Consider the following 23,054-nt stretch of genomic DNA (forward strand, 5'->3'; position numbering starts at 1 on the left):
GAAAAGATAAGCTTATCATAAAAGGTGGTATCTCTAAGCAGATTCATATATAAATCGACAGTAGTCCATGCACTATAAACATAAGTGAGAATGCTGTATCAGCGCAAATGTTTCTAAATGTAACCTAGAGTTTTGATTGATTATCTTCAATACTAACCAGTACAAGATTGTCATTAAGTTCTACATCCTTAAAGCTATAGAAAAGAGATATATGCTACTTGGAAATCAGACCTCTAGATATTTGAAGTTTTAAAATTCGCAAGGACCATCTCTCTGACAGTCTGATAAAACTGACAAAATAAATGCTTATGTTTTCCACAGCTTAGATACAAATACAGTAGCGAAAACTTCATTTATTTCTTGGACACAGTACGCGGTAGCGATGCTAGCAACAAAATTGCGTTCCCCCCTATGGTGTTGTAGTACGATCCACGTGTCGGAGCGTGGGCTTGGAGGAGTTGCCAAGCTCAGAGCTCTGTACCAAAAACTTCTCATGGGCAAGATAGGAGTTTGCATAACTGTATATTGATATCTAGGCTGCGATGTTTTCTGAGACACAAGAATCCTGCAGGAGTATTACAGGATTAGCAATTATTTTCTTTAAAATTCGACCCTATTTGAAGCAAAAGTACTGTTTTGTGCCACACGATATCAGAAAACGTAATTTTAGTCAGACAAAACGTTTTTTCACTAAATGAGATAGACTTTAAAAAAGATAGACTTTCAAGGAAACAACTTTTGGAGAACCACTATGAATTCACAAAATAAAAAAAGCTTAATAGAACACATATAGCTCGAATGTGAACAAGGATGGTGCTCATAGTCATTAATCACCACAATACAAAAACAGACTTGTAAAAACCCAGAAAGTTTTACCTCTTAAGGAGTTGAAACACTCTGACTTGATATAAAAATTATCGGCGAACATTCAGAGTAAAATCATAGATGGCGAGAAAAGAAATCATAGTCATAGATATTTTTAGTAAAGGCGTTATAGGCGTTTATAATAAAGGTTATGTGGTGCAAAAAAAAGTCGTTACTCAGCGAAGGCACAAACAACGCACTTATTATATTCACGCAGCACTAAAACAATTATTGTCGTGTAATGGAATGATTCAATGCAAAAACGAGTGCAAACGTGGTTGTGATAAGTTGTGCAGAGCAAACGAATTTCTGACTCAGTACGGAGACAAGCTATGTCCTAACTAGCGTAAGCTGGAGAATTTTTTGCATCGACGTGGAACGAGCTAAGTCTTTACTCTATGAAAAAACAAGTCGAAGCTGTGGACTGACTGTATGCAAAAGGAGCTAAGTCCTGACATAGTGCAAAATAACACAAGTCACGGTTCTGCACTAAAACGAGATGGGCCTTGGCTCAGTGGGAAAACAGGGTCAGTCCTTTTTGCTGCAGGAATTGGCTAGGCCCTTGAGTACTGCAGAGTAGAACTAAGCTTTAAAAAAACCAAAACCCTAACAGTGGAGAAATCGTGATTCAGTGCAGAACGAGCTAGATCTTGACAAGATGCAAAATCAAGCTAAATCCTAACTTTGTACAAAAACTAGAAATTTTTTGATTCGTTGTAAAAAAACAACTGAGTCTTATTGCGGTTTTAAAACGATTTACTGAAACGTGCACCCTTTACTTATATGGGTCATCTCAGACAAGTTTCTAGAAGCCTTCAAGTTTCAAAATTAGAAGATTCCCGGAAATAAAACACTTTGAAGCCTTCTTGTTTTTGCTCTGTAGAGTTTAGCGGTCTAACATTTTTCGGGAGAAGTTTGGTTGGCTTCAAAAACCCATCTACCGAATTCCTAGAAAACCTCACGGCTTTCAATTGTCCAGTCAGTGGCAAGTTGTCGTTTGGCTCGGCAGCTTCACTGCCTCTGGACCAGATCTCCTTACAATTCTACTTTTTGATTGGAGAAACAAAACAGCTCTTGACCCTTCCGGCACCATTCCTTCCCCGCAATGAAATTGCCATTTTCCATTTTTTTTCAAGATATAAACTTGTTTTTGCTGAAGATAAAGCAAGAATTTAATTCATCTTATAATGAAATAATTGTATACAAGACACTTGACAAAAATATTTTCGTTCATATGATCCATTGAACATTTTATTTAGTGAAAATTATTTTGAAAAAAAGCGGAAACTATTTTAAAGGAAGATATAAACTTAACTTTGTATTACGACAAATAATCCTTTCACAATAGTTGAAGAAACCCGAATCCTTCATGAAATTCTTCAAAAACACTACATCTGCATTTATTTAAATACGCTGAATCACCAAGGACATTAAAAAAATCTAATTATTTAAATTGGCTAAGTGAAAACTTATAGTAGCATATGCGTTTTCAAAAGTAAAAAAAAAAAATCGGGAACTCTATTTTAATGAAAAAACCTCCATGTAAAGCTACTTAGTTTTAAACTTAACAGGTACCAAGTTTTAAAATAAGGTTCGTGCATGAAAAATCAGCAAAAAAAGAGTGACAAAAAATATACCGAACGAAAAAATAGATATGTTTGGTAAGTGTTATGTCTGGATCAGTTTTCTATACAATTAATTCAAATGTAACAAAAAAGAAAAATAGTGACGTATAAATGCCCAAATAAATAGTGAAACTATTTGAAAGTCACAAATTTATTCACCGTGAGAAATTGTTTAGAAGAAATTTGTGTAATTATCTGTTAGCCAGATACATACTCGAGAATTTGGATCTACAGGTGCGGGTTTGAAACAATTGAGACGCTTGGGAGATAGATAGGATACGTATAATTTGGGCTTTATGTTTACACATTAGGGGGGGGGGGCAAGTATAGCGTTGCTGCATTCAAAATATAGCATAACCTAGCCTAACGCAACCAAAATACCAAGTAAATATTTGTTTAAATGTAGCTACAATTTTGTTTTCCGCTGAGCCAAAGCTAATTGTCTCCGTACATAAACAGCAATTACCCGGTTATTGTCTGATTTTATCGATACAAATTCTTGAGTATGTAACGGCTAATAGAAGTACGAAAAGTTGATTTCCAAAAGTTGATTAGAACCCTAGAATTGTAAGGTTCTTTAAATCAAAGGTTTCTAATAATCAAGGCTCTACCATTTAAGTTCGCCTTAGTAGATAGAGAGTAACTTTACAGATAAGCAGTAAAAGACGACGAGGCTCATTCCAATGCATTTGCTACATATCATTGAACATTTCGTAGCATCTGAAATTTCATTTAATTAAGGGTCTTATTTATTTGGGCAGGATGACAAACCAGGAAGAAGTTTCCAGTGCCGCTGTTATATTTTCCTGATTGAATATTTTTATATCATTTCCCCTCTCGGGTGGTGTTTAACCTCAAGGACCACTCTTTGATTGAATTGCCAGTTGGAGCCTAATATCTATGAACAAATATAGCATTGATCATACCTTTCCAAGTCTATCATGTTTTCTGGTCACGCTATATTCTAGTCCCATTTATTTATAATTTTTTTTTCATGAGATTTTTGTTTAAAATCCAGGATTTATGCTCACTCATTGAAAAGTTAAGACAAACTGACTCTTTTTAATTGACCTACAGAGTCAATTTCATACCTTCACTTGATTATGCTTAATTTTTTGCTGCATTTAAGCTTAAAGAAAAAATATATAGAAAAAACGCACCGAGAAGGTTCTTTTTTGCTTCAAAGAGTTCTTGATACCTGCGTTACGTAAGGGACTTACTTTCCATACCGCAATTAGAAGCATAGGGTTGACCTGACGGACAATCACAAGGCTCGTTTGAAAGTAAAATTAGCCAGCATTATACATTAGTGTTCTTCATGTTGAATAATTGTTCCTGTTTTGAAAAATTTGAGTGTTTTATGCTTTAACCGTTTTACAAATGTTCAATATATCCAACAGCTCTGTAAGTAAAGAGCAACCCTGCTCAATAGTAACCAAAACTCTTAAGAAAAATTTGGATACCAATAGATATATTAAAAGAACCCACTTATTATGCTGATTTCAAATATAAAAGTTTCATTAAGCTAAATTTTACCCATCAAAGGCTAAGAGCGTGAGAGAGTTTGCCAGATTTTCGAAAAAAGGAAAATAAACCCCCCTAAAAGCCATACAATCGTTATGAAAATCGCAAAATCAGATTCAGAGTATCGGAAAACTCTACTGTGGAGGTTCCAAGCTCTAATATGCAAAAATGTGGAATTTTCTATTTTTTGTCAGAAGAAAGATCACGGATGCGCGTTTTAATTTATTTTTTTTTTACCAGGGGCGATCATATTGACTCAGCAGTCCTAAAATATCGGGAGAAAACTCATTCGAACGGAAATTTAAAAGTTCTGGTGACATTTTATGGGACCAAAAATAATGGAGGGTAACTAGGCCCCCTTTCACACCCCCTTTTTCTCAAAATTGCTTGATCCAAATTCTAAAATAACCATTTTGTTTAGCATAGTTGAAAAGCTAAATAACTATGCCTTTGGAGATATCAAGACCACTCAAAGACACTGAGGAAAGGTATGTAAGTTATAAAATTTGTCCATTGTTTACGTATAATATTTGTTATTGGGAAGCATGCATACATTTTTTGGATGGGATGGGACGAATTTTTCTGCTAGGGTTTTTAGGGGAGAATTTTCCATGGGAAGGGAATTTTCCAGTGGATGAATTTTTCAGGGGAAGTTTTCACAGGAGGAATATTTCGGAATCTCTGTACAAAATTCTTCTTGTGTCTTGCTTTTTCTTTGCCGACTCAATTTACGCGTGGAGATGTTAAAGTTAGTTGCCTTGGGTAAATTTTCACCAAGATTGAATTGTCTAAAGAGTATAATCATTGGGAGGAGGGATTGTTTCGTGGAGGTAGAGCCCTATATCCTGGCATTATTTAAAAAAAGATCAGGGACTTTATAAAAAACAACTTTTTTCATTTTAAAGTAAGGAGAAACATTAAAACTTAAAACGAACAGAAATTATTAAGTATATGTGGGAGCTGTTCCTTCTCAACACCTCGCTCTTTACGCTAGAATTTGAATTTTGTCCCAATTCTCTAAGAACGACTTCTGAACAACAAGGTTCGTTTAATTAGAACAGTAAGAAGCTTTTTTAATTACTATAACACTTTAGCGTAAAGAGCAAGGTGTTGAGGGGAATCAGCCCACTTTATATGCTTTATAATTTCTTTTCGTTTTAAATTTCAATGTTACTTCATACTTTCAGTTGAAAAACTTGTAACAACTAGAAAAGTAGTAATTGAATAAAATAGTTCTCGCTAATGAACTGGAAGTAAAAATCTTGTTGTGTCAAGTAACCAAATCTTAGAAAAGTGAAATTTGATATGAACATATGCATCAAGAGAAAACTATTTTTCCCGGTTTAAATCTATGTAATATGTTCAGTTTAAATTTGCTGTTCAAAATATATTAGCACAAAAATATTTCCTGTATCTCGAAAAAGGAAGAATGCATTTTCAGAAAAAAGGCGGGGGGGGAGGAGTTAATTTACCAAAATTACATCCTAAATTTGAGTCAATTTAACTTCACTTAAATTGAGCAAATATTTAAAGTTTTAGTGCCCCTTTCAAGCAACAAACATTAAGGTGCCATAAAGAATTTGTTATTTCTACCATTGTGTTCTGCCAAACAACATTTTAGGCCTGAGCGAGGCTATAGTGTTATAGACTGAAAATTCTGACTTACCCAATCGGCTTGAAATTATTGGAAAGCCGTAAGAATGGCCTTCTGGTTTTATTGGCCATACTACTAAGCGGTGGCACGTTCGTCCCTAAACGAACATACAGTCTATAAAAAATAAAAGGATATTACATAGAAAGTGTAAGATAACTGTGTAGGATACTACACAGTATTAACTAGTTGCAAAAAGGTTTTCAGGTCGAAGAATGGTTGAGGGTAAATGAAACTGCCTACACAAAGAAATGGGGAGCCTAAAACTTCAATTGGTGCACTTCTAGTGCCAAAATTTTCCAAGAAGCACTTTAAATGAATACGATCAGGGAATCAGGGAACAGCGAATTATCTTTATTGGAAAGAATATGTTTGGAATTAATACAAATATGGAATTTTAAGGAGGTAGCTCCCCTCTTAATGCATTTTTATTGTAGAATACAAGATGACGTTCTTGTGCATCCTTGTGTAACGGTAGATGGTGTGTAAGTTATGCTCTGAGAAAAGCATTTGTCCAATTTCCCTTCCAAACATGTTGACATAATAACCTGAAAAATTATACCGGCACTTTCAGAACTCCTTCAGAAGAAAACTCACAAGGACGTATCTTTTTCAGGAGATATTTTCATTTCGTGGTAATATTTTTCAAAGCTAAACTTAGGCATGCTTATTTAGACATAGCGGGGTTTATAGGATAGGATTCCCCTAATGTCTAGTATAACCTTAATATAACCTGTATAGTATAATAAGTATAACCTTAGTATAATAGTATAGCCTGTAGTATCACTGACGAAAAGGCAATATGCGCATACTTCCTTATATGAAATTACTCCGTATATGAAAGGGGCTTTTCCTCTTCAACGCCCCGCTCTTTACGCTAAAGTTTGACTCTTTCTCTTAACTTTACCTCTTAAAACAGTAAGAACCTTTCATACACGGAGTAATTACATATAAAGAAGTATGCGCATATTGCCTTTTCGTCAGTTGTACATCCCCCTCATCATGCCCTGAAAGTTTCCACTTAATATTCTTAAGCCATTCATAAAATTAAAAATCTTTATTTCGATCTGAATGTTTCTATTTCTCATAATATCGGAAAAAAACGTTATAACCGAGATCACCCAAAAAATTGATTTTAATTCAAAGAAAATGCATGCAGTCTACTGATATACTGCAGTATTGAACTAGCTCTCAAAGAGATTACACCTGTTTGAACTTTTGAATTGTTTGAACTAGATTCCTTAGCCATGAATTAATTCAGTGACTACGGAAATTGTGCAATCTGATACTTGAATTTATCACACAATCAGATTTTTTGCGTTTTGAATTGAGAAAATTAGATACGATAGCCAAGTGTGGTGTGTGGAGAAAATTAGATATAATTTGCCTGCGTGTTAATTACACTTTTTAGTGTTGAGAAGAATTAGCAGTTGGGCCGACCTCGCACAGTTTGGACTGATTGTTCACTTGGATACATTAGTGAGGCTCGACCCTCACGGAAAGGTAAGTTTCTTTCATTTTATAATCTTTCATTTACTAGGCATGAATCCTGCGAACATTCAAATCGGTGATTTATTCCTAGCCAAATTTGCGGGCTATCCCCTCTGGCCAATTTGAATCCTAGAGGTAATGACGACGAATACCGGAGACTACAAATTTGATGTTTCTCGCTACGGCAAAAAACACGTTTTTTGCTACGGCAAAAAAAAGCCCTCTTCAACGCCCTACTCTTTGCGCTAAAGTTTGACTCTTTCTCTCAACTCTAATTTTTAAAACAGTAAAAACTTTAGCGTAAAAAGCAGGGCGTTGAAGAGAGAACAGCCCCTTTTATACGGGGTAATTTCTGTTCGTTTTAAGTTTTAATGTTGCTCCTTACTTTCAGTTAAAAAAAACTTGTTTTTTTTATTTAATTTCTGAACGTTTTTTAGTTAATCCATGTTTTGATTTCGGCTCTCCGCAGATGAATAATTGAAGCGAAATGCATATTTATTTATTTGGCTATATGGCTTTCCCATAGTTTTGATCGAATGATTTTGAGAAAAAAGGAGGGGGAGGAGGCCCAGTTGCCCTCCAATTTTTTGGGTATTTGAAAAAGCAACTAGAACTTTTAGTTTTTTACGAACTTTTTCATTAGTAAAAGATATATGTAACTTACGAATTAGCATACGTAACAAACTTCTATATTCGTACGTTTTTATTATGTATATGAGAGGGTTCACCCACTCGTCAATACCTCGCTCTTTACACTGAAGCTTAAGTTTTGTCCCCTGAATCACGAAGGCCGTAGAATAAATAGTTGAAATTACTAAAAATGCTTTAGCGTAAAGACTGAGGTATTAAAAGGATGTGAACCCCTTACATGCGTAATATTTTCTGTTCGTTTTAATTTTTAATGCTACTCCTTACTTTCAGTGGAAAAAACTTTTGCAAATTTATTTTTTCATTATTTTTTTAAATAATGCTAGAAAATGCGGCGCCCCTTTATGGAAATCTTCTTCCCCCATGACAAATTCCTCCATGGAAAGTATCCCCCACATAACCCCCTCTTTTCAACACCCCTCCCAACCAAAAAATCCCCCTGAAAACGTCTGTACACTCCCCAAAACCATTACTATATGCAAAACTGGTCAAAATTTGTAACTTGCAGCCCCTCCCACAGGGACTGTGGGGGAATAAGTCGTCCCCAAAGACATAGTTATAAGGTTTTTCGACTATACTGAATAAAATGGCTATCTCAGAATTTTGATCCGAGCCTTTGGGAATAAAATGAGCGTGGGAGGGGGCCTAGGTGCCCTCTAATTTTTTTGGTCACTTAAAAGGGACACTATAACTTTTCATTTCCATACGAATGAGCCCTCTCGCAAAATTCTAGGACCACTGGGTTTATACGATCACCCCTGGAAAAAACAAAAAACAAACAAACAAATAAACACGCATCCGTGATTTGTCTTCTGGCAAAAAATACAAAATTCCACATTTTTGTAGATAGGAGCTTGAAACTTGTACAGTAGGGTTTTCCGATGCGCTGAATCTGATGGTGTGATTTTCGTTAAGATTATATGACTTTTAGATGGTGTTTCCCCCTATTTTCTAAAAAAGGACTAAACTTGATGAAACTTATATATTTGAAATCAGCATTAAAATGCAATTCTTTTGATGTAACTATTTGGTATCAAAATTCCGTTTTTTAGAGTTTTGGTTACTATTGAGCCGGGTCGCTCCTTACTACAGTTCGTTACCACGAACTGTTTGATCAGTGATTTCCAGCCCTTATACACAAAACAACACATTTTGTATTTTTTCGAGAAGGACTGTCAGAGACATGTATTAAATTGTTTTTTTTCCAGGGGCATTTGTTTACAACCACTGGTCCTGAAATATAAGGAGATGATTTATTTGAGCACAAACTGAAAGTTTTAGTTCCATATTTAAGCAGGAAAAGAGATGGCCCCAAATTAAACATGAGTTTTCTCCTCTTTTGTGGTGCAAAACAACAATTTTGGTCTAAATTGGGCCAGAAAACGATCACGTAAAATTTCTTAGATTTTCAATCAATTGAAGACTATCAAAAAGCTTACCTTTAACTTACCAGTTTAAAGATAAAGATGCATACAGTCCATACGGAATAAACAGGCTGATATTATTCAATTTTTAAGCTTTATTTCAGATAATTGTTTTTAAACTTCATTTGACTGCCTTTATCCATTCAGTGAAAATCAATCTTCTTAAAATCATGCCCATTGGAGCATTCCTGTGTATCAGCAGTTACGTAGGAGATTCAGGAAATTATTCTGTTTGCGGAAGAAAAGGGTGCCTGAAGTCTCAAAGTTTATTTTTATGCCAACGTTTCCTAGAAGGAGGGAGAGGGAGGGATAGTATTAACCACTAATCTCCATGATTCCAAAGAATATGTTTTAATAAGGCTATAATATAGGTTGGAGGGGAGGCACTTCCCCTCTTACAGCAGAAGTACTCTATGTAATATATTAAATATCACGTTCATATACTGACTGGCTCAGAAGGATGGGGGTTGGAAGCGTTCAATAAAATATATATATTTTTAAAGACATTCCATTGAAAACTGTAAAAGATGACTCTAAATCATTTTTTGAAATTTCAGCACCCCATCCCTTCCCTTCCGGGAAACCTCCTAAAGGGTGCACTTTCTCAGAGATGATTATCACTCTAAAATACTGTAACGCTCATATTAAACATGAATGTGAAATTGGGAGGTTTAAGGAAGAAAGCCTTGGATCAAACACTCTGTAGTAACGAAGTGCAAGTAAAGAGTAATTCTAACAAATAGTCAGATTGTAATATCCCTGCGATTCTAAATATACGAAATCTACTCATTTTGAATATACTTCCCGGAAGTTATTAGCATATAAAGTAATTGTGAGCAATTTTGATGATAACTATGCAATGGTTTTCAACATTTATGCTAACCTTATAGCTATCTAATTAACAAAGACATGAGATTTCTCATTTCTTGTCAGGGATTGATGGTTACGTCTGAGTCTTTGTTTTTCCGCCAGAGGTGGTTTTAGCGATAATTCAAATTGTTAATTGAAAGAGAGCTCATTCAAACGAAAATTTCAATTTTGTTCAGTAAAACAACAATTCAAGCACGAACAGCATCGAGCTGTTACAGCAATTTTTATAAGCATTGAAAAGGCTTTGATAAGTATTGAAAGAGTGTTTATATTGCCCCCCAGTTTAGATGTCGATACAAGCGTAGGGTATATGATTCGTCACTAAACAGACTTGTAGTTTGTGAGAAGAGCTGTTATTATAGACCGGATACCCAATAAAACTAACGGCTACAAAGTATCACAAAGCTGCATACAAGCTACCAGAGAAAAGGGTACACTTTTACGGAAAGCTACCTAACGTCCAAAAAGAGTGATTTGGGCCCTCGTTTTCAAACTTTCAATAAATTCAGCGAATCTTCAGATGACCACGGATTTAACCTCTGGCTCCCTTCATTAGGAGGAATATATAAATGAAACTTGCAGCCTATGCGCTGAAAAGGAAAGTTCAAATGCTATTGCAAAAATTCTATTTTGGAACATTATATCTTATTTTGAAAAGAAAACACACCAAGTGAGTTTTTTCCTTCGAAGTGTTTTTGCATGAAGTTCCTTCATATCTAATAAAAAACCCTCGTATCAAAAAGCCTCATAAAGATTCGGGTCGTTTTAAACTTCAAACGACTATTTACTTTCATTTAATAAAAGAGCTAATGTTTTATTTAATGCATCACAAAATCAGAATTCATGGTTATTCCAATTGTAATTATTAAAAGTTAATACCATGAAAAACAAACAAAAGTAACAAAAAAAAATTGTTCTACAGCAGTGTTTTCTTCCTTGTATAGAGGACTATATTTAAACTAAGCATGTGATGTGGGTATTGAGGGAATTACCTATGTTTGTAATGCATCGAAAACGGAGGGCATATTGATTCGTTTTTGCGCCTCCTATTTGCGCCTCGTTGTTGCTCTTTATTTAATTTGTTTTCACCTTAATAGCCAGAAGCAACAATTATGCCACTAGTGTGTGTTTACAAACCTTGTATACGGTTAACAATCAGGCTAATGTTGTTAAATTTAGGATGCAGAATTCAGAGATACATCCTGTTATACAGAACCATGTACGTACTATTCAGTAATTTTACTTCTTCAATTATTTTTTTTTTTGAGGAGTCGCATTGTAAATTTTTGAGGATGTTTTAGTATCGTATTTGACTCTATGGTATTAAATATTTTAGAAAAATCAGATATAGTAGTCTGAGTTCCTCGTATCATGGTTAACTATGAATAAACTTATCTAAGAGCTGCATCTTGTCTTTGCAGCATCAAATTTTCTTTTTTTTGTTTTTCGCACCAACGACCACAAATTTTCACCTCTCAATTTATTTTTAGTAACAAATTCTCTATAAGAGTTTGCTTTCCAGAAGTTTCTATATTTTCTTGGTTGGACTTGGTCGTTCACTGAAGTGTAACTTTCTTCGCCTTGTTCGATATGCTTTCACCAACACTTGAAGTTTTGTACCAAAAATTCTTTGGCTCTACCTAAAACAGCGAAACTTTAAATATACAAGTTTGAAACAATATATGTTAGTTTATTCAGAACTTGGCCACCTTGGAGATAATTTTTTGGGGGAATGGTTATCCAATTAGTTTAATAAATTCTTAATATTAGTTTAATATTATTCAGAGCTTGGCCACCTTGGATATAATTTTTTGGGGGAATGGTTATCCAATTAGTTTAATAAATTCTGTAATTGCAACACATATTGAAAAATTATCAGATAGTGACAGAGTAAACGCAAATCAAAAAGAAAATTCTGTTTATCTTTCTCCCCCGCACCTTAAAGGGGTTTCAGACCATATTTCCAAATATCTGAGGAAAAATAATATTTACACTTACTATAGACCAAGAAAAACTATTAGTTCCCAAATCTACCAAAGTAAAGATCCCATCCCGACAAGAAAAAACTCCGGTGTCTACAGAATTCTTTACTCTTGTAATCTTCGGTACATCGGAAGAACTGATAGATTAACTTACGGATAGATTAACTCAGCATTCTACCTCAATTAATAACACCCTTGAAAAGCTAAAAAAATAGAAAATAAAGATTCAGCCCTCTCACAACACATATTTAATAATCCAGACCGTGCTGTTTTATTTAACCAAGATAAACTAATTTCGCATGAAAAGATATTGTCCAGCGCTACAGAGAAGCTGTTGAAATTTATAAATACCAACATTTAGGTCTAGCTTTTAACAGATATTCAGGTGATTTAAGAATAAATGAGTCTATTGTTGGTTAATTGAGAGTATGAGAATGCGGCCTTTGAAATCCTCACTTTGAGGTATCTGACAGCCCTTCTAAACCCTAAACAATGAACGAACATCCCTCTTTCATAGTAGATAATGTGAAATTATACACCACTGATTTTAATTTAATGAAAATAAACGAAACAATTTAGTTAAATGAAGCATCAAAACAAATGTCTATATTAAGGCTTTAATTTGTACGGGCTAAGAGATTTTTTGAGAACGAATGCGCCTTCTTGCCGTATTGCTTCTTCTACGACTGGGAAGCTAGAATTCACAGCATTTGGTTACTTTGAAATCGATTGGCTACGTCAGAATGTCCAATCGATAGCAGATTGATTACCTTTGTGGAAAAAGCATGGTCTAATGTCAAATAATATAGCAGAATATGCCACTTTACCGAGGCACAATCTTTTTCCTTGCCTAAAAAGGCACTAGAACTTTTAATTTCCCGTTTGAATGAGCCCTCATCCGATCATCTAGGTCTATTAGCTCGATACGATCACCCCTGGGAAATGAAGACAGCAAACAAACACGCATCCATGATGTTTCTTCAGCGGAAAAAAATTACAAAATTCAACTTTTTTGTAGATAGGAGCTTGAAACCTCTACAAGAAGGTTTTCTGAAATACTAAAATTTATAAAATGGTTTTCAGCAAGATCACTTACCAATTCTGGCGTAATTCCCCTTTTACAAAAATCGGCACCTTTTTTCTGGCTTGCAGCTTTTGATGGGTAAATTCAAACTTGTTAAATTTCATAAGTATATTGAGAATCACAATATGTATTAACTGTTATCATTTTTTTTTTAAATTTTCGTTTACTATTAGCTTGCAGTCACTCCTTACTTACAGTTTGTAATCGCGAATAGTTTTAAAAGCAAATACACTAAATGAACTCCTTTTTGTAAGCACTGTTCTGCAAAATTTTATCCATGATTTCAAGAGTGGGAATTGAAGCTTTAGGAACAGTAGGAACTGTATAGGCTATCCCTGATAATGCATTAAAAAGTAATTGAAACTAAGAAAGAAGAATAAGTTTTCTTCAAGAAAAAAGGAGCGTCATTAAAAATCAAGCGAATTGAATTCATTTCGTCTGTGAGGTGGGCTGCCTCCTCCTAGTTTCTTACTCTTCAGATCAAAGTTTAGTGGTTTTTTTTTGTGTTCAGTGCCTTAAGAATGAATGGTTAAATACGAGGAAATTGGAATTATATAAAAGGTCAAACTTCAGCATAGATATCGGGGTGTTAGTGATTTTCATTTACTTGTTAACAGACTCAGTTTAACATGACTCAAGACCAATGCAGACAACCACATTATGTGATTGCAATCTGGAGAACGCTTGGAGAAACCAATGGAATAAATAATGCAAGTTATGTTAAGTAGTGTGTTTAGCTAATCAAGGTGGCTCAAAGAAAATCGAAAATCTAGGGCTTAATGAAACAAAGTGAGAAAGAACAACATTTTCTGTCTATTGCCAAAGAAATGTCAAGAGCCGTTCAAGGAACAACAGATTCTTTACCATTATTCATTCACCCATCGATGAAGAAGACAACATTTTTGGGTCAAAATGGAAATATACTGTGGAGTCTTTTATCTCTCAGAAGAGGAAAATAGCCAGATGCTCATAAAAGCAAGAGAAATGCGTTCCTTTTTTTTCTGTTTTGTTAATTAAACTTGTTGGAGTTTATCCTCTGCACAAATTTCCTAGATCAGTTCAGAACACTGGATTTACCAGCTCCCACGATTGTTCCAATTATTTAAAAGCCACATAATACAACCCTCCATCTCACTCCCCGAATTTTAGAAGCCACAGCTATGAATGCTTAAGAAAATTATATTTATAACAACATTTAGTTTTTAAATATTGGTTTCAGGATTTCGCTACAGTGGCATTTCATTAATGATTACTATATACATCTCGAGTTAAAAAAATCTTTAAATACATTGTTTGTATCAATAAGGTCTGTTACGTATTACACTTTTGGCATACTAATATGCCTAGGATGAGCTGCGCCAGAGTGTTGAACTTAGCGCAGCCTAATCAGTACCAATGATAAGCATGGAGCCAAACCACAATTAAAGTAAATTAATTTACTGTTATCTCACTAGCTTGCTGCTCAAGATGGAAAAAAGGAAGAGGACACATCTACTGCAGACATTATTCTATTGTTTTTCTTGCACCAAGTAAAGAATAAGGCGTGTCATAGTACAAAAATTCGAATTTATTCCAGGGGTGCCATTTGGGCCAAATCTTGGGATGGGCATGAACTCCATGCTCCCCCACCCCCGATTCACTTCGTGTCGCGTGAGAAAAATGCGGGTTTTGGCAGTAAATCGATCTAATATTCTAAGTAAAAACGCATTTCCAGCACCCGTGTGTTGCTTGGAAATGTAATGTAGCCGAATATGGAACTCAGCCACACTGACCTCTAAGATTAATTATAAAAACAAAGATTACAGTGAACGAGTTTAAATGATTAAACTTAAGGTGGAAAATTCAACCAGACTACAGTCTGGCCTTCCACAGCAAGAAACTTTCTTATTTAAGTAAACAATACGTCGGTGAAAGTGATCTTCATTGTTATTCTGAGGACTATAACCTAAATCTCGGTTTTCCTTCAGCAGAAATCTTTCATATCAAATATATTTACAAAATGGAAAAACATAACAATGGAAAAAAATATTACAACACTCAAGGTAACAAGGGGAACCGTTGAGGTTTCATCTTTGCAAAATCGTCAACAACCTGGTCGTAGTCCAAATTTCTTACTAAATCCTTCTCTGTAAATATCAAAAGCAGGTGACTGAGACGATCATCTGCTGTTATAACCACAGGTAGTTTTTCATTATTTCTAGGCTAGAAAACAAACGCTCATTGCTCGCTGTTGTTACGGGATGTGTAGGAGCAATACGAAGCACTTTAATTACTTCTGAGTGACCCACTGGCTTTTTCTCCTCGTCGAGCAAGAAACGCTTTGCAATATCAGCTTGAGATTTGAGAAGAATGTCGTCGATATCCAGCTCGCCGTAAAAAGCAGAGAAACGCTTGAGCCACTTTGTGTCCATAAATTTGGTCGACCTTGAATCTAGGGCTTCAAATGCGCTCAGTACTGGCAAGTTATCTGTGAACCTTCTGTCAAATTCAGCTAGTAGACGGTCGAAAGTCTCGAAGTACTCTGGCTTCATATCATCCGCCGGAGTTGTAGTCCAGTTGCCGGATTTGATGAAGTTCTTTCCTAGCGTAGAAGTTGTCACACATTGTTTCAGATACTTGGTGATCTTTTGAGTTCTTCGAGATCGTCCCTTCTGATCAACAGAGGAGGGTCTAGTCGCGGGTTCATTCACAGCAGGTACTTCGATTTCGAGTTATGTAGCAAACTCTTTATCCTTTGCGAAAAGCGATACGAATGAAGCGTCTGAATGCAGGTCGGTGAGTTCGCTTCTTGTGGCCTGAATCAAGGTGTGCGATCGGGAAATAACCAAGTCGACTGCCTGGAGTTGCTGAGACCGCGAGTTTGTCGCTCAAATAATGGCTTCTATATGGTGTGGAAGATAATTGGAAGATAACAAGGAGTGATTCCATCTTGTTCTGGAGCCCAGCTTCCTCTGCCCGTGCTTCGCCGTCGGCTCTCTCGCTTACAGCAGACAGTACGGCTGAAATCCTTGTCACTGTGTCATGAATTAAATTTGCTAGACTTTCAGCATCCAGGCTTTTCATGTGATAGCATCCGATCGGTCTTTCTTTTACTTTTTCTTCGTCGGAGTACCTAAGAAGAATGGCGATCTGCTCTTTCTTCAAGTTGTCCTTCGTTTCGTCTACCAGAACGGCAAAGTATTTGGCGCTTTTTAATTCTTGCACTATCGTGCGCAGAAGCCTGGAACTGATCAACGAAACAAAATCGTTCTGGTATTCGTGGGATTTGTAGTGATCGTACTGTCTCTGCAGCTTGTTGAAGAGCGTAAGAGAGTACTCTGCGAGAAGATTGCACGTATCGACGAAATTTCCCTTGTTTGTCGAGGATTCTGCTTCGACCCACTACATAGTCACAAAATAACGCAACCTTCTGCCCCTGTTGAAAAAGTCCACCACCTAGCTACTGTCCGAACCAAAATTCAAGCAGTGACTCATCGCATGCAAATGACCTTGCTTTAGTGCCAAGCTTACCGCATAATAGGAGTCTCGGTACCTGCAATACCTCATCACTAGAAAATAACCTTGTTTTAGTGCCAAGTTCAACGCATTATAGCCCACAGCTGAGATTTTACGAAGTGACCCAAAATTTGAATGCTATGAATGGAGGTCAGGTTACATAGCGACATTGCAAACTTAATAAAGCATGTAGATTTTTTTTTAGAGTGGTTTTTGTAAAATAAAAAAGAAATGCAAATTTTTACATGTATGCCGTGATTTTATGTTGAAAAGTTGTAGAAATAGCAACTGCTCTTTTGATCATGTAGATTTGTGTAATATTTTAACTTGTGTTGACAGAACTTGTAGTTTCGCCCACGTTTCCATACCCAGACAAGAGTTCTTCCCCCGGACTAGGCTAGTCCACGATAAACCTGCGAGTCTTTGCCTGATTGAACCTTTGCCTTATTCCCATCCAAAAAACTTCACAAGGTGGGGTACAACGACTGGCACCCCAGTCGGTTTTCTCCGATTACAAAGGCTGCAAAGGCCCCATTCATTCTTCCAAACAGCGCAGCCCCCCTACCGAAGAACCGGCCTCTTTCGCCATTCTCACTGACTCTCCCCTCGAATGCACCGGACTCGAATGCGCCCCCCGCCCCCACCCTAAAACTTCCTCCAGTCTTACCCTCATTTGTGACACCAGAGTCTCTCCCGTCCACTCCTCAGACATTCCCCAATTATTCCCCTTGAGCCCCGAAAATAAAAAATAAAACAGTTTCTTCTTCGTTTGGTTCAAGATACCATTTTCCAAATTTCTTGCTTTGTAATGCGTCTGTAATTACGTCTAACCTCACAAACTCCCATCTTGTTGCCGTAACTTAAGTCCAGGCGCAACCCCCTGACTCCCTGAAAGCTTTGGGCTAAAAATCTTTTTTGAAACTAAGGCCAACCGATCACCCGCTTGGTAAGTGTGGCGGAGTACTTCTCTTGCTGTGCCGTGAGGAACTTAGTCCAAAACTGATCACAATCCCTGGCATTGATGATTATGATGAAATCATGTGGATAAGTATTAAACCGAAAGTACTCCCTCGCCCACTGTCTAATATCCTAGTATGTAATTTTTATCACTCCCCAGGTCAGCATGCGGGGATTCGACGAAAGTTCATTGAAAAACTTCAAGCCAGTGCCAATTTTGCTCTCTCGAAATTCTCAAACGGTGGGATTTTATTCCTTGGTGATGCCAATGAACTAAAACTCGAATACCTATGCAGGGGTTTACACCTAAAGCAAGTGGTAAATATACCCACAACCAAAGTTGGCTCCTCTTTAGATAGGCTCCTCTCCTCCTCGTTGGCTCATCTGTACTAATTTACATAAGTTCTATAGTCAACCAGAAGACTTACCACCGTTATGAGGGAGCTACCATTATATTCTCAGAATGCAACTACTGGATCAAATCAAGGTCGAATACAAAGTCACGGAAACGCTGCATCGCCCACTAACAGACAAAGGTATTCTCAGTTTCGGTTTCTGGATTTCTGAAGAGCGCTGGTCTGAGGTCCTAGCTACTCTTGATGTCAATTCTTTAGCTCAAATCTTTCAAAGGAAGCTATCTCATAATTATGCAAAATCTTTTCCCGAAAAGAAAACTAAAAAGTGTTCAAATGATAAACCCTACGTTAATGAACATCTAAAAGCCGAAATCAAAGAAAAAATTAGTTTACTTCGTAATTGTAAAAAAGATGAAGGCAAAATGCGTAAAAAAAAAAAAAAAACAACTCGAAAAGTAGCTGCCACGTACTATAAAAATACTATGAATGATATTTTTAATTATAACCCCAAGAAGTGGTATGATCTAGTTAAAAAACTTTCTCTCAAGCAAATTAGTAATATTGGTTTCTAGCTTAATGAGCCTAGTATTAAAACTGCTAATAGTCGCAACAAACACCTCGCCAAGATTGAAGAACTTATTCAAAAATTGAAGAACTTATTGACCCAAAGCAATTTGGTAATCAACGTGGCCTTTCCACTACTCATTATCTTGTGAGCTTACTCAATACAATATATACAAATTTGAAAAACACTGATGTTTGGCTAAATCTACTTCTAATAGGCCTCCAAAAAGTTTTTGATTTGATCAGCCATAATGTTTTAGTTGAAAGACTCCTAAAAAAATTCATGTTAACCCAAGCCTTGTTAGAATAATAGCGTCTTTCCTTTCCAGTGAACTCAATGTGTAAAGATAACTTCGAAGACCACGCTGCCTTTCCATGACGAAGGTACAACAGTTCAAAATAGGGATGAAACCTTTTTATTGACAGTGAATAGATATGAAGATATTTAACTGGATATTTGGAACACATATACAATGTTCATCATCAGCAGTAAAACAATGTGTATAGTATAAAATTGTCTATTCAAATATCCTTCCAGTTTACTGTGATATGCCCCACGGTATCCTCCTTAGACCGCTCCTGTTCCTGATTACGATAAATACTTCTACTGAACACCTACTTCCTACTTCCTACTGAACACGCTGCGCTGGAAATTTGTCTACGACATGTCCTTAGTGGAAAAATGCCGGAAAAATTTGAAGAGCTTAGCCATGGAAATCATGAAAGATATTATGGAAAATGGCATACATTTTGGAGGGGTAGGAGTTTTATAGTTACCCCTTTCACTAAAAAAAAACTAGATTCTACCCTTAGATTGGTCTAAAATCTCTCCCCCCCCCTTATTTCTTATATTATTTTTTCAAGAAGCTAAACAATCACGACTAAGACGTAAGCGTATAACCGACTTATTTCTCAAAATTAGCAATAGCGATTTAGATTTTGTTTTTCCTCATCTACTAGCACATTAGGCACATTAGCACATTATGCAGTGGCTAGAAGTTTGTGACTATCTATTGGGCACATTAGCAATGGCTAGGAGTTTGGGACACATTTGCTACAACCAAATGCATTTTTCAAAAATGCGACTATGACTATGATGACCTAAAAGGGGGAAGGACTGCTGTTTGCCCTCTAATCACTTACCCACCTCCCCCTTAGCATGCCCCGCAAGTTTCTACTTAATGACCTTAGGCGTTCCTTACATGTTGCTGATACGTCTTTTTGACAACCATGCTGCACACAATGCCTTTTTGTCATGCTCGAGATCTCCCTCAACGTTTCGTAATAGTTTCACCTTAATGCCCTGAGTCTTTTTGGAGACCCCTTTTTTAGGCAATTTAAGCAATGGATAACTGGCAGCCCTTATCCCATGGGCTGTGGGGGTTATGTCATCCCCGGAAGCATAGCTGTTTGACGTTGGGCTACTTTGAACAAGACAGATACTTTAGAATTTTGATGGGATATCTTTGTGGGGAGGGTGGTTAAAAGCGTATGGGAGTTCGTCACCCTCCGACAATTTTTCAACATCCTCTTCAGCATGCCCTGAAAGTTTTAACTTAAGGCCCTGAGTCGTTCTCGACTTTTAACTTAAGGCCCTGAGATATTGTAGATCCACCTCTTTAGTTAAACTGGTTGCACTTAGTGTTTTTTAATTTAGTTCAACATGCAACTCAACACACCCCAAGCATTCACCAAAGCCATTAACGGATAAATACCCTTAATCTTTCCAGACCGAGCCATAATCAAACATTTCCTGTTTTCCCAATGATAAATTATGCATGTGAACAGTGGATAAATCGCAAAATTTATAATCCTTCCTCTGGGGCTGTGGGGGGCTTGGCATCCCTGGAAGCATGGTTAACAGATCTTTTGACTATTTTGGACAAAAATACTTTTTCATGATTTCGATCAGTGCTAAGGGATGGGGGCTTCTACCGAGGACAAGGAGCTGGTTGCCCTGCAATTACCGTTCAACATCTCACTAAATATACCATGAGAGTTTCTACTTAATATCCTCAGCTGTTCCTTAGATATTGCTGAAATCCCTGTCTGGCAACCAGTATGCACACCGTGTATCTGATTTTTTGACATCACTGTCGATGTTTCCTTAAACTTCGCCCTAATGTCATAAGTCTTTTTAAAGACCCATGATCAAACATCCTCTCTTTTCCCAACAAAAAAAAAAATTATATGTAAATAATGGGCAACTTGCATAGCTTACATCTCTTGCCCTGGAGGCTATTAGGGCGTATGTCAACCCCAGAGGCCTAGCCATCCTTTGGACTACTTTGAACTAAATGTTTATCGCAAATGGCTATACCCACATAGTTTTCCTCATGGAAAATCTCACCTCTGGAAAATTTTCCCACTGAGAAATTCCAATCGAATGTAAAACTGAGCAACCACAAAAAGGAGTACGACAAACAAAAATACTGAAGGAAAAAAATGGAAAAAAGATGATGGAAATAATCCACCTATATCCCAAATTTCGATAGACTATGTGATGCAAAATATCCTTTAGTATTTATTTTATATTTTTGTTTTATTCTTTATTTTTTGCTGCTGCAAAACTTTTTTTTCCTGATGAATGGAATCTTATTGCCACATGTCCTTGGGCCAAGGAAACTAATGTACACAAATTGTTCAAAGAATTCGTCCTTTTGAAAATGGTCCCTCCTCTAACAGAGGAAGCTAAAAAAAAAAAAAAGAACAGAGTGTTTTCGATTGGCCTGACACTTACATCAAACCTTGGGCTAAGGGGATCCCACTCCAAAAGGTTAATAAAAGAAAAACATTGTGTCCCCACATGATGCAGCCCAACAAAAGGGCCAGAAAAGTGCCAAAAAACTTTTTCTCACCCACTTCAAGTAGAAAGGGCTAAAAGCTAAAGCTAAGAGCTAACTAAAAGCTAAGAGCCTGAATAAATCTTCCTATTTTCGAATAAGGGAAACACCCAATAAAAGTCAAGAGATCATAAGATACAGTGCATCCGAGAACCTTTTTGCAGAAGTTTTAAGCTCCCATCTGCAGAAATGTGATCAAAACTAAGAGAAAGCCATTTAGCCAAAAAAAGAATTAATATACAAATTTCATTTTAATAATTTATGTGCGGAGAGCCAAAATCAAAAATGTATTAATTCAAAAACGTTCAGAAATTAAATAAAAAAAAACTAGTTTTTTTAACTGAAAGTAAGGAGCGACATTAAAACAAAACGAACAGAAATTACTCCGTATATGAAATGGGCTGTCCCCTCCGCAATCCCCCGCTCTTTACGCTACGGTTTGACTCTTTGCCACAATTCTAGTTTTTAAGACAATTAAAAGCTTTAGCGTAAAGAGCGAGGCGTTGAGGAGGGGACAACCCATTTCATATACGGAGTAGTTTCTGTTCGTTTTAAGTTTTAATGTCGCTCCTTACTTTCAGCTAAAAAAACTAGTTTTTTTTATTTAATAATACTATGAGTAAACAATAGGCAAATTTTATAGCTTAAAGACCTTTCCCCAGGGACTTTAGGGGTGTCATATTACCTCCAGAGGCATAGATATTAGGCTTTTCAACTATGCTGAAAAAAATAGCTATCTCAACAGTTTGATAGGATGATTTTGAGGAAAAAGATGAGAAAAGGGCTAGTCACCCTCCGATAATTTTGTTCACTTAAAAAGGACACTAGCACTTTGGATATCCGTTCGAATGAGCTGGTATTTTAGGACTACTGGTTTGATGTGATCACCTCCGAAAAAAAAACCAACAAATTAACAAAGATTCCTGATCTTCCTTATGGCAAAAAAAAGTTCAAATTTTTCGGCTACTTAAAAAGGCAATTAGAACTTTTAAATTTTAACGAACGTTTTTATTAGTAAAAAATATGCGTAACTTAAGAATTAACTTACGTAACAAACTTTTCTATTCTTATATTTTTATTATGTATACGAGGGGTTTTGTACCCTCATTAATACCTCGCTCTATACACTAAATCTTAAGTTTTGTCCCAATTCTTTAAGAATGACCCCTGAATCAAAAAGGCCGTTGAATAAATAGTTGAAATTACTAAAAATACTTTAGCATAAAGAGCGAGGTATTTATCTCCTCCTAAATACCTCGCTCTTTATGCTAAAGTATTTTTAGAACCCCTCATATGCGTAATAATCTCTGTTCGTTTTAAGTTTCAATGCTACTCCTTACTTTCAATTGAAAAACCGTTTTCATGTTTATTTTTTCATTGTTTTTTTATAGTAATGCTTGAAAATCCTGCGCCCTTTTCATTGAATTTTTCTTCCCCCATGACATATTCCTCCAAGGAAAGATCCTCCCACATAGCCCGCTCCCCTCAACCCCACCCCCAAATCAAAAAAATCCCCCTGAAAACGTCTGTACACTTCGCAATAACCATTACTATATGTAAACACTGGTCAAAGTTTGTAACTTGCAGCCCCACCCCCAGGGATTGTGGGGTAGTAAGTCATTCCCAAAGACATAGACATTATGGTTTTCGACTATGCGGAACAAAATGGCTATCTC

The 23,054-nt window shown here is 36.4% G+C and overlaps 2 long non-coding RNA genes across 2 annotated transcripts in view; both read right to left on the reverse strand.

Moving 5' to 3' along the window:
• LOC136035462 (uncharacterized) overlaps nt 1-3,534 on the reverse strand; it is a 51,924-nt gene extending 48,390 nt beyond the window's left edge. Inside the window, exon 1 of the long non-coding RNA XR_010619444.1 lies at nt 3,416-3,534. This is a non-coding gene — a long non-coding RNA (uncharacterized LOC136035462). The remainder of the gene's footprint in view (nt 1-3,415) is intronic.
• Nucleotides 3,535-11,562: 8,028 nt separating this feature from the next.
• The window catches only part of LOC136035460 (uncharacterized), a 36,171-nt gene continuing 24,679 nt past the window's right edge, over nt 11,563-23,054 (reverse strand). The window contains exon 2 of the long non-coding RNA XR_010619442.1: nt 11,563-11,737. This is a non-coding gene — a long non-coding RNA (uncharacterized LOC136035460). The remainder of the gene's footprint in view (nt 11,738-23,054) is intronic.

The sequence above is a fragment of the Artemia franciscana genome, chromosome 14 (assembly GCF_032884065.1).
Source record: "Artemia franciscana chromosome 14, ASM3288406v1, whole genome shotgun sequence".
Lineage (NCBI taxonomy): Eukaryota > Metazoa > Arthropoda > Branchiopoda > Anostraca > Artemiidae > Artemia > Artemia franciscana.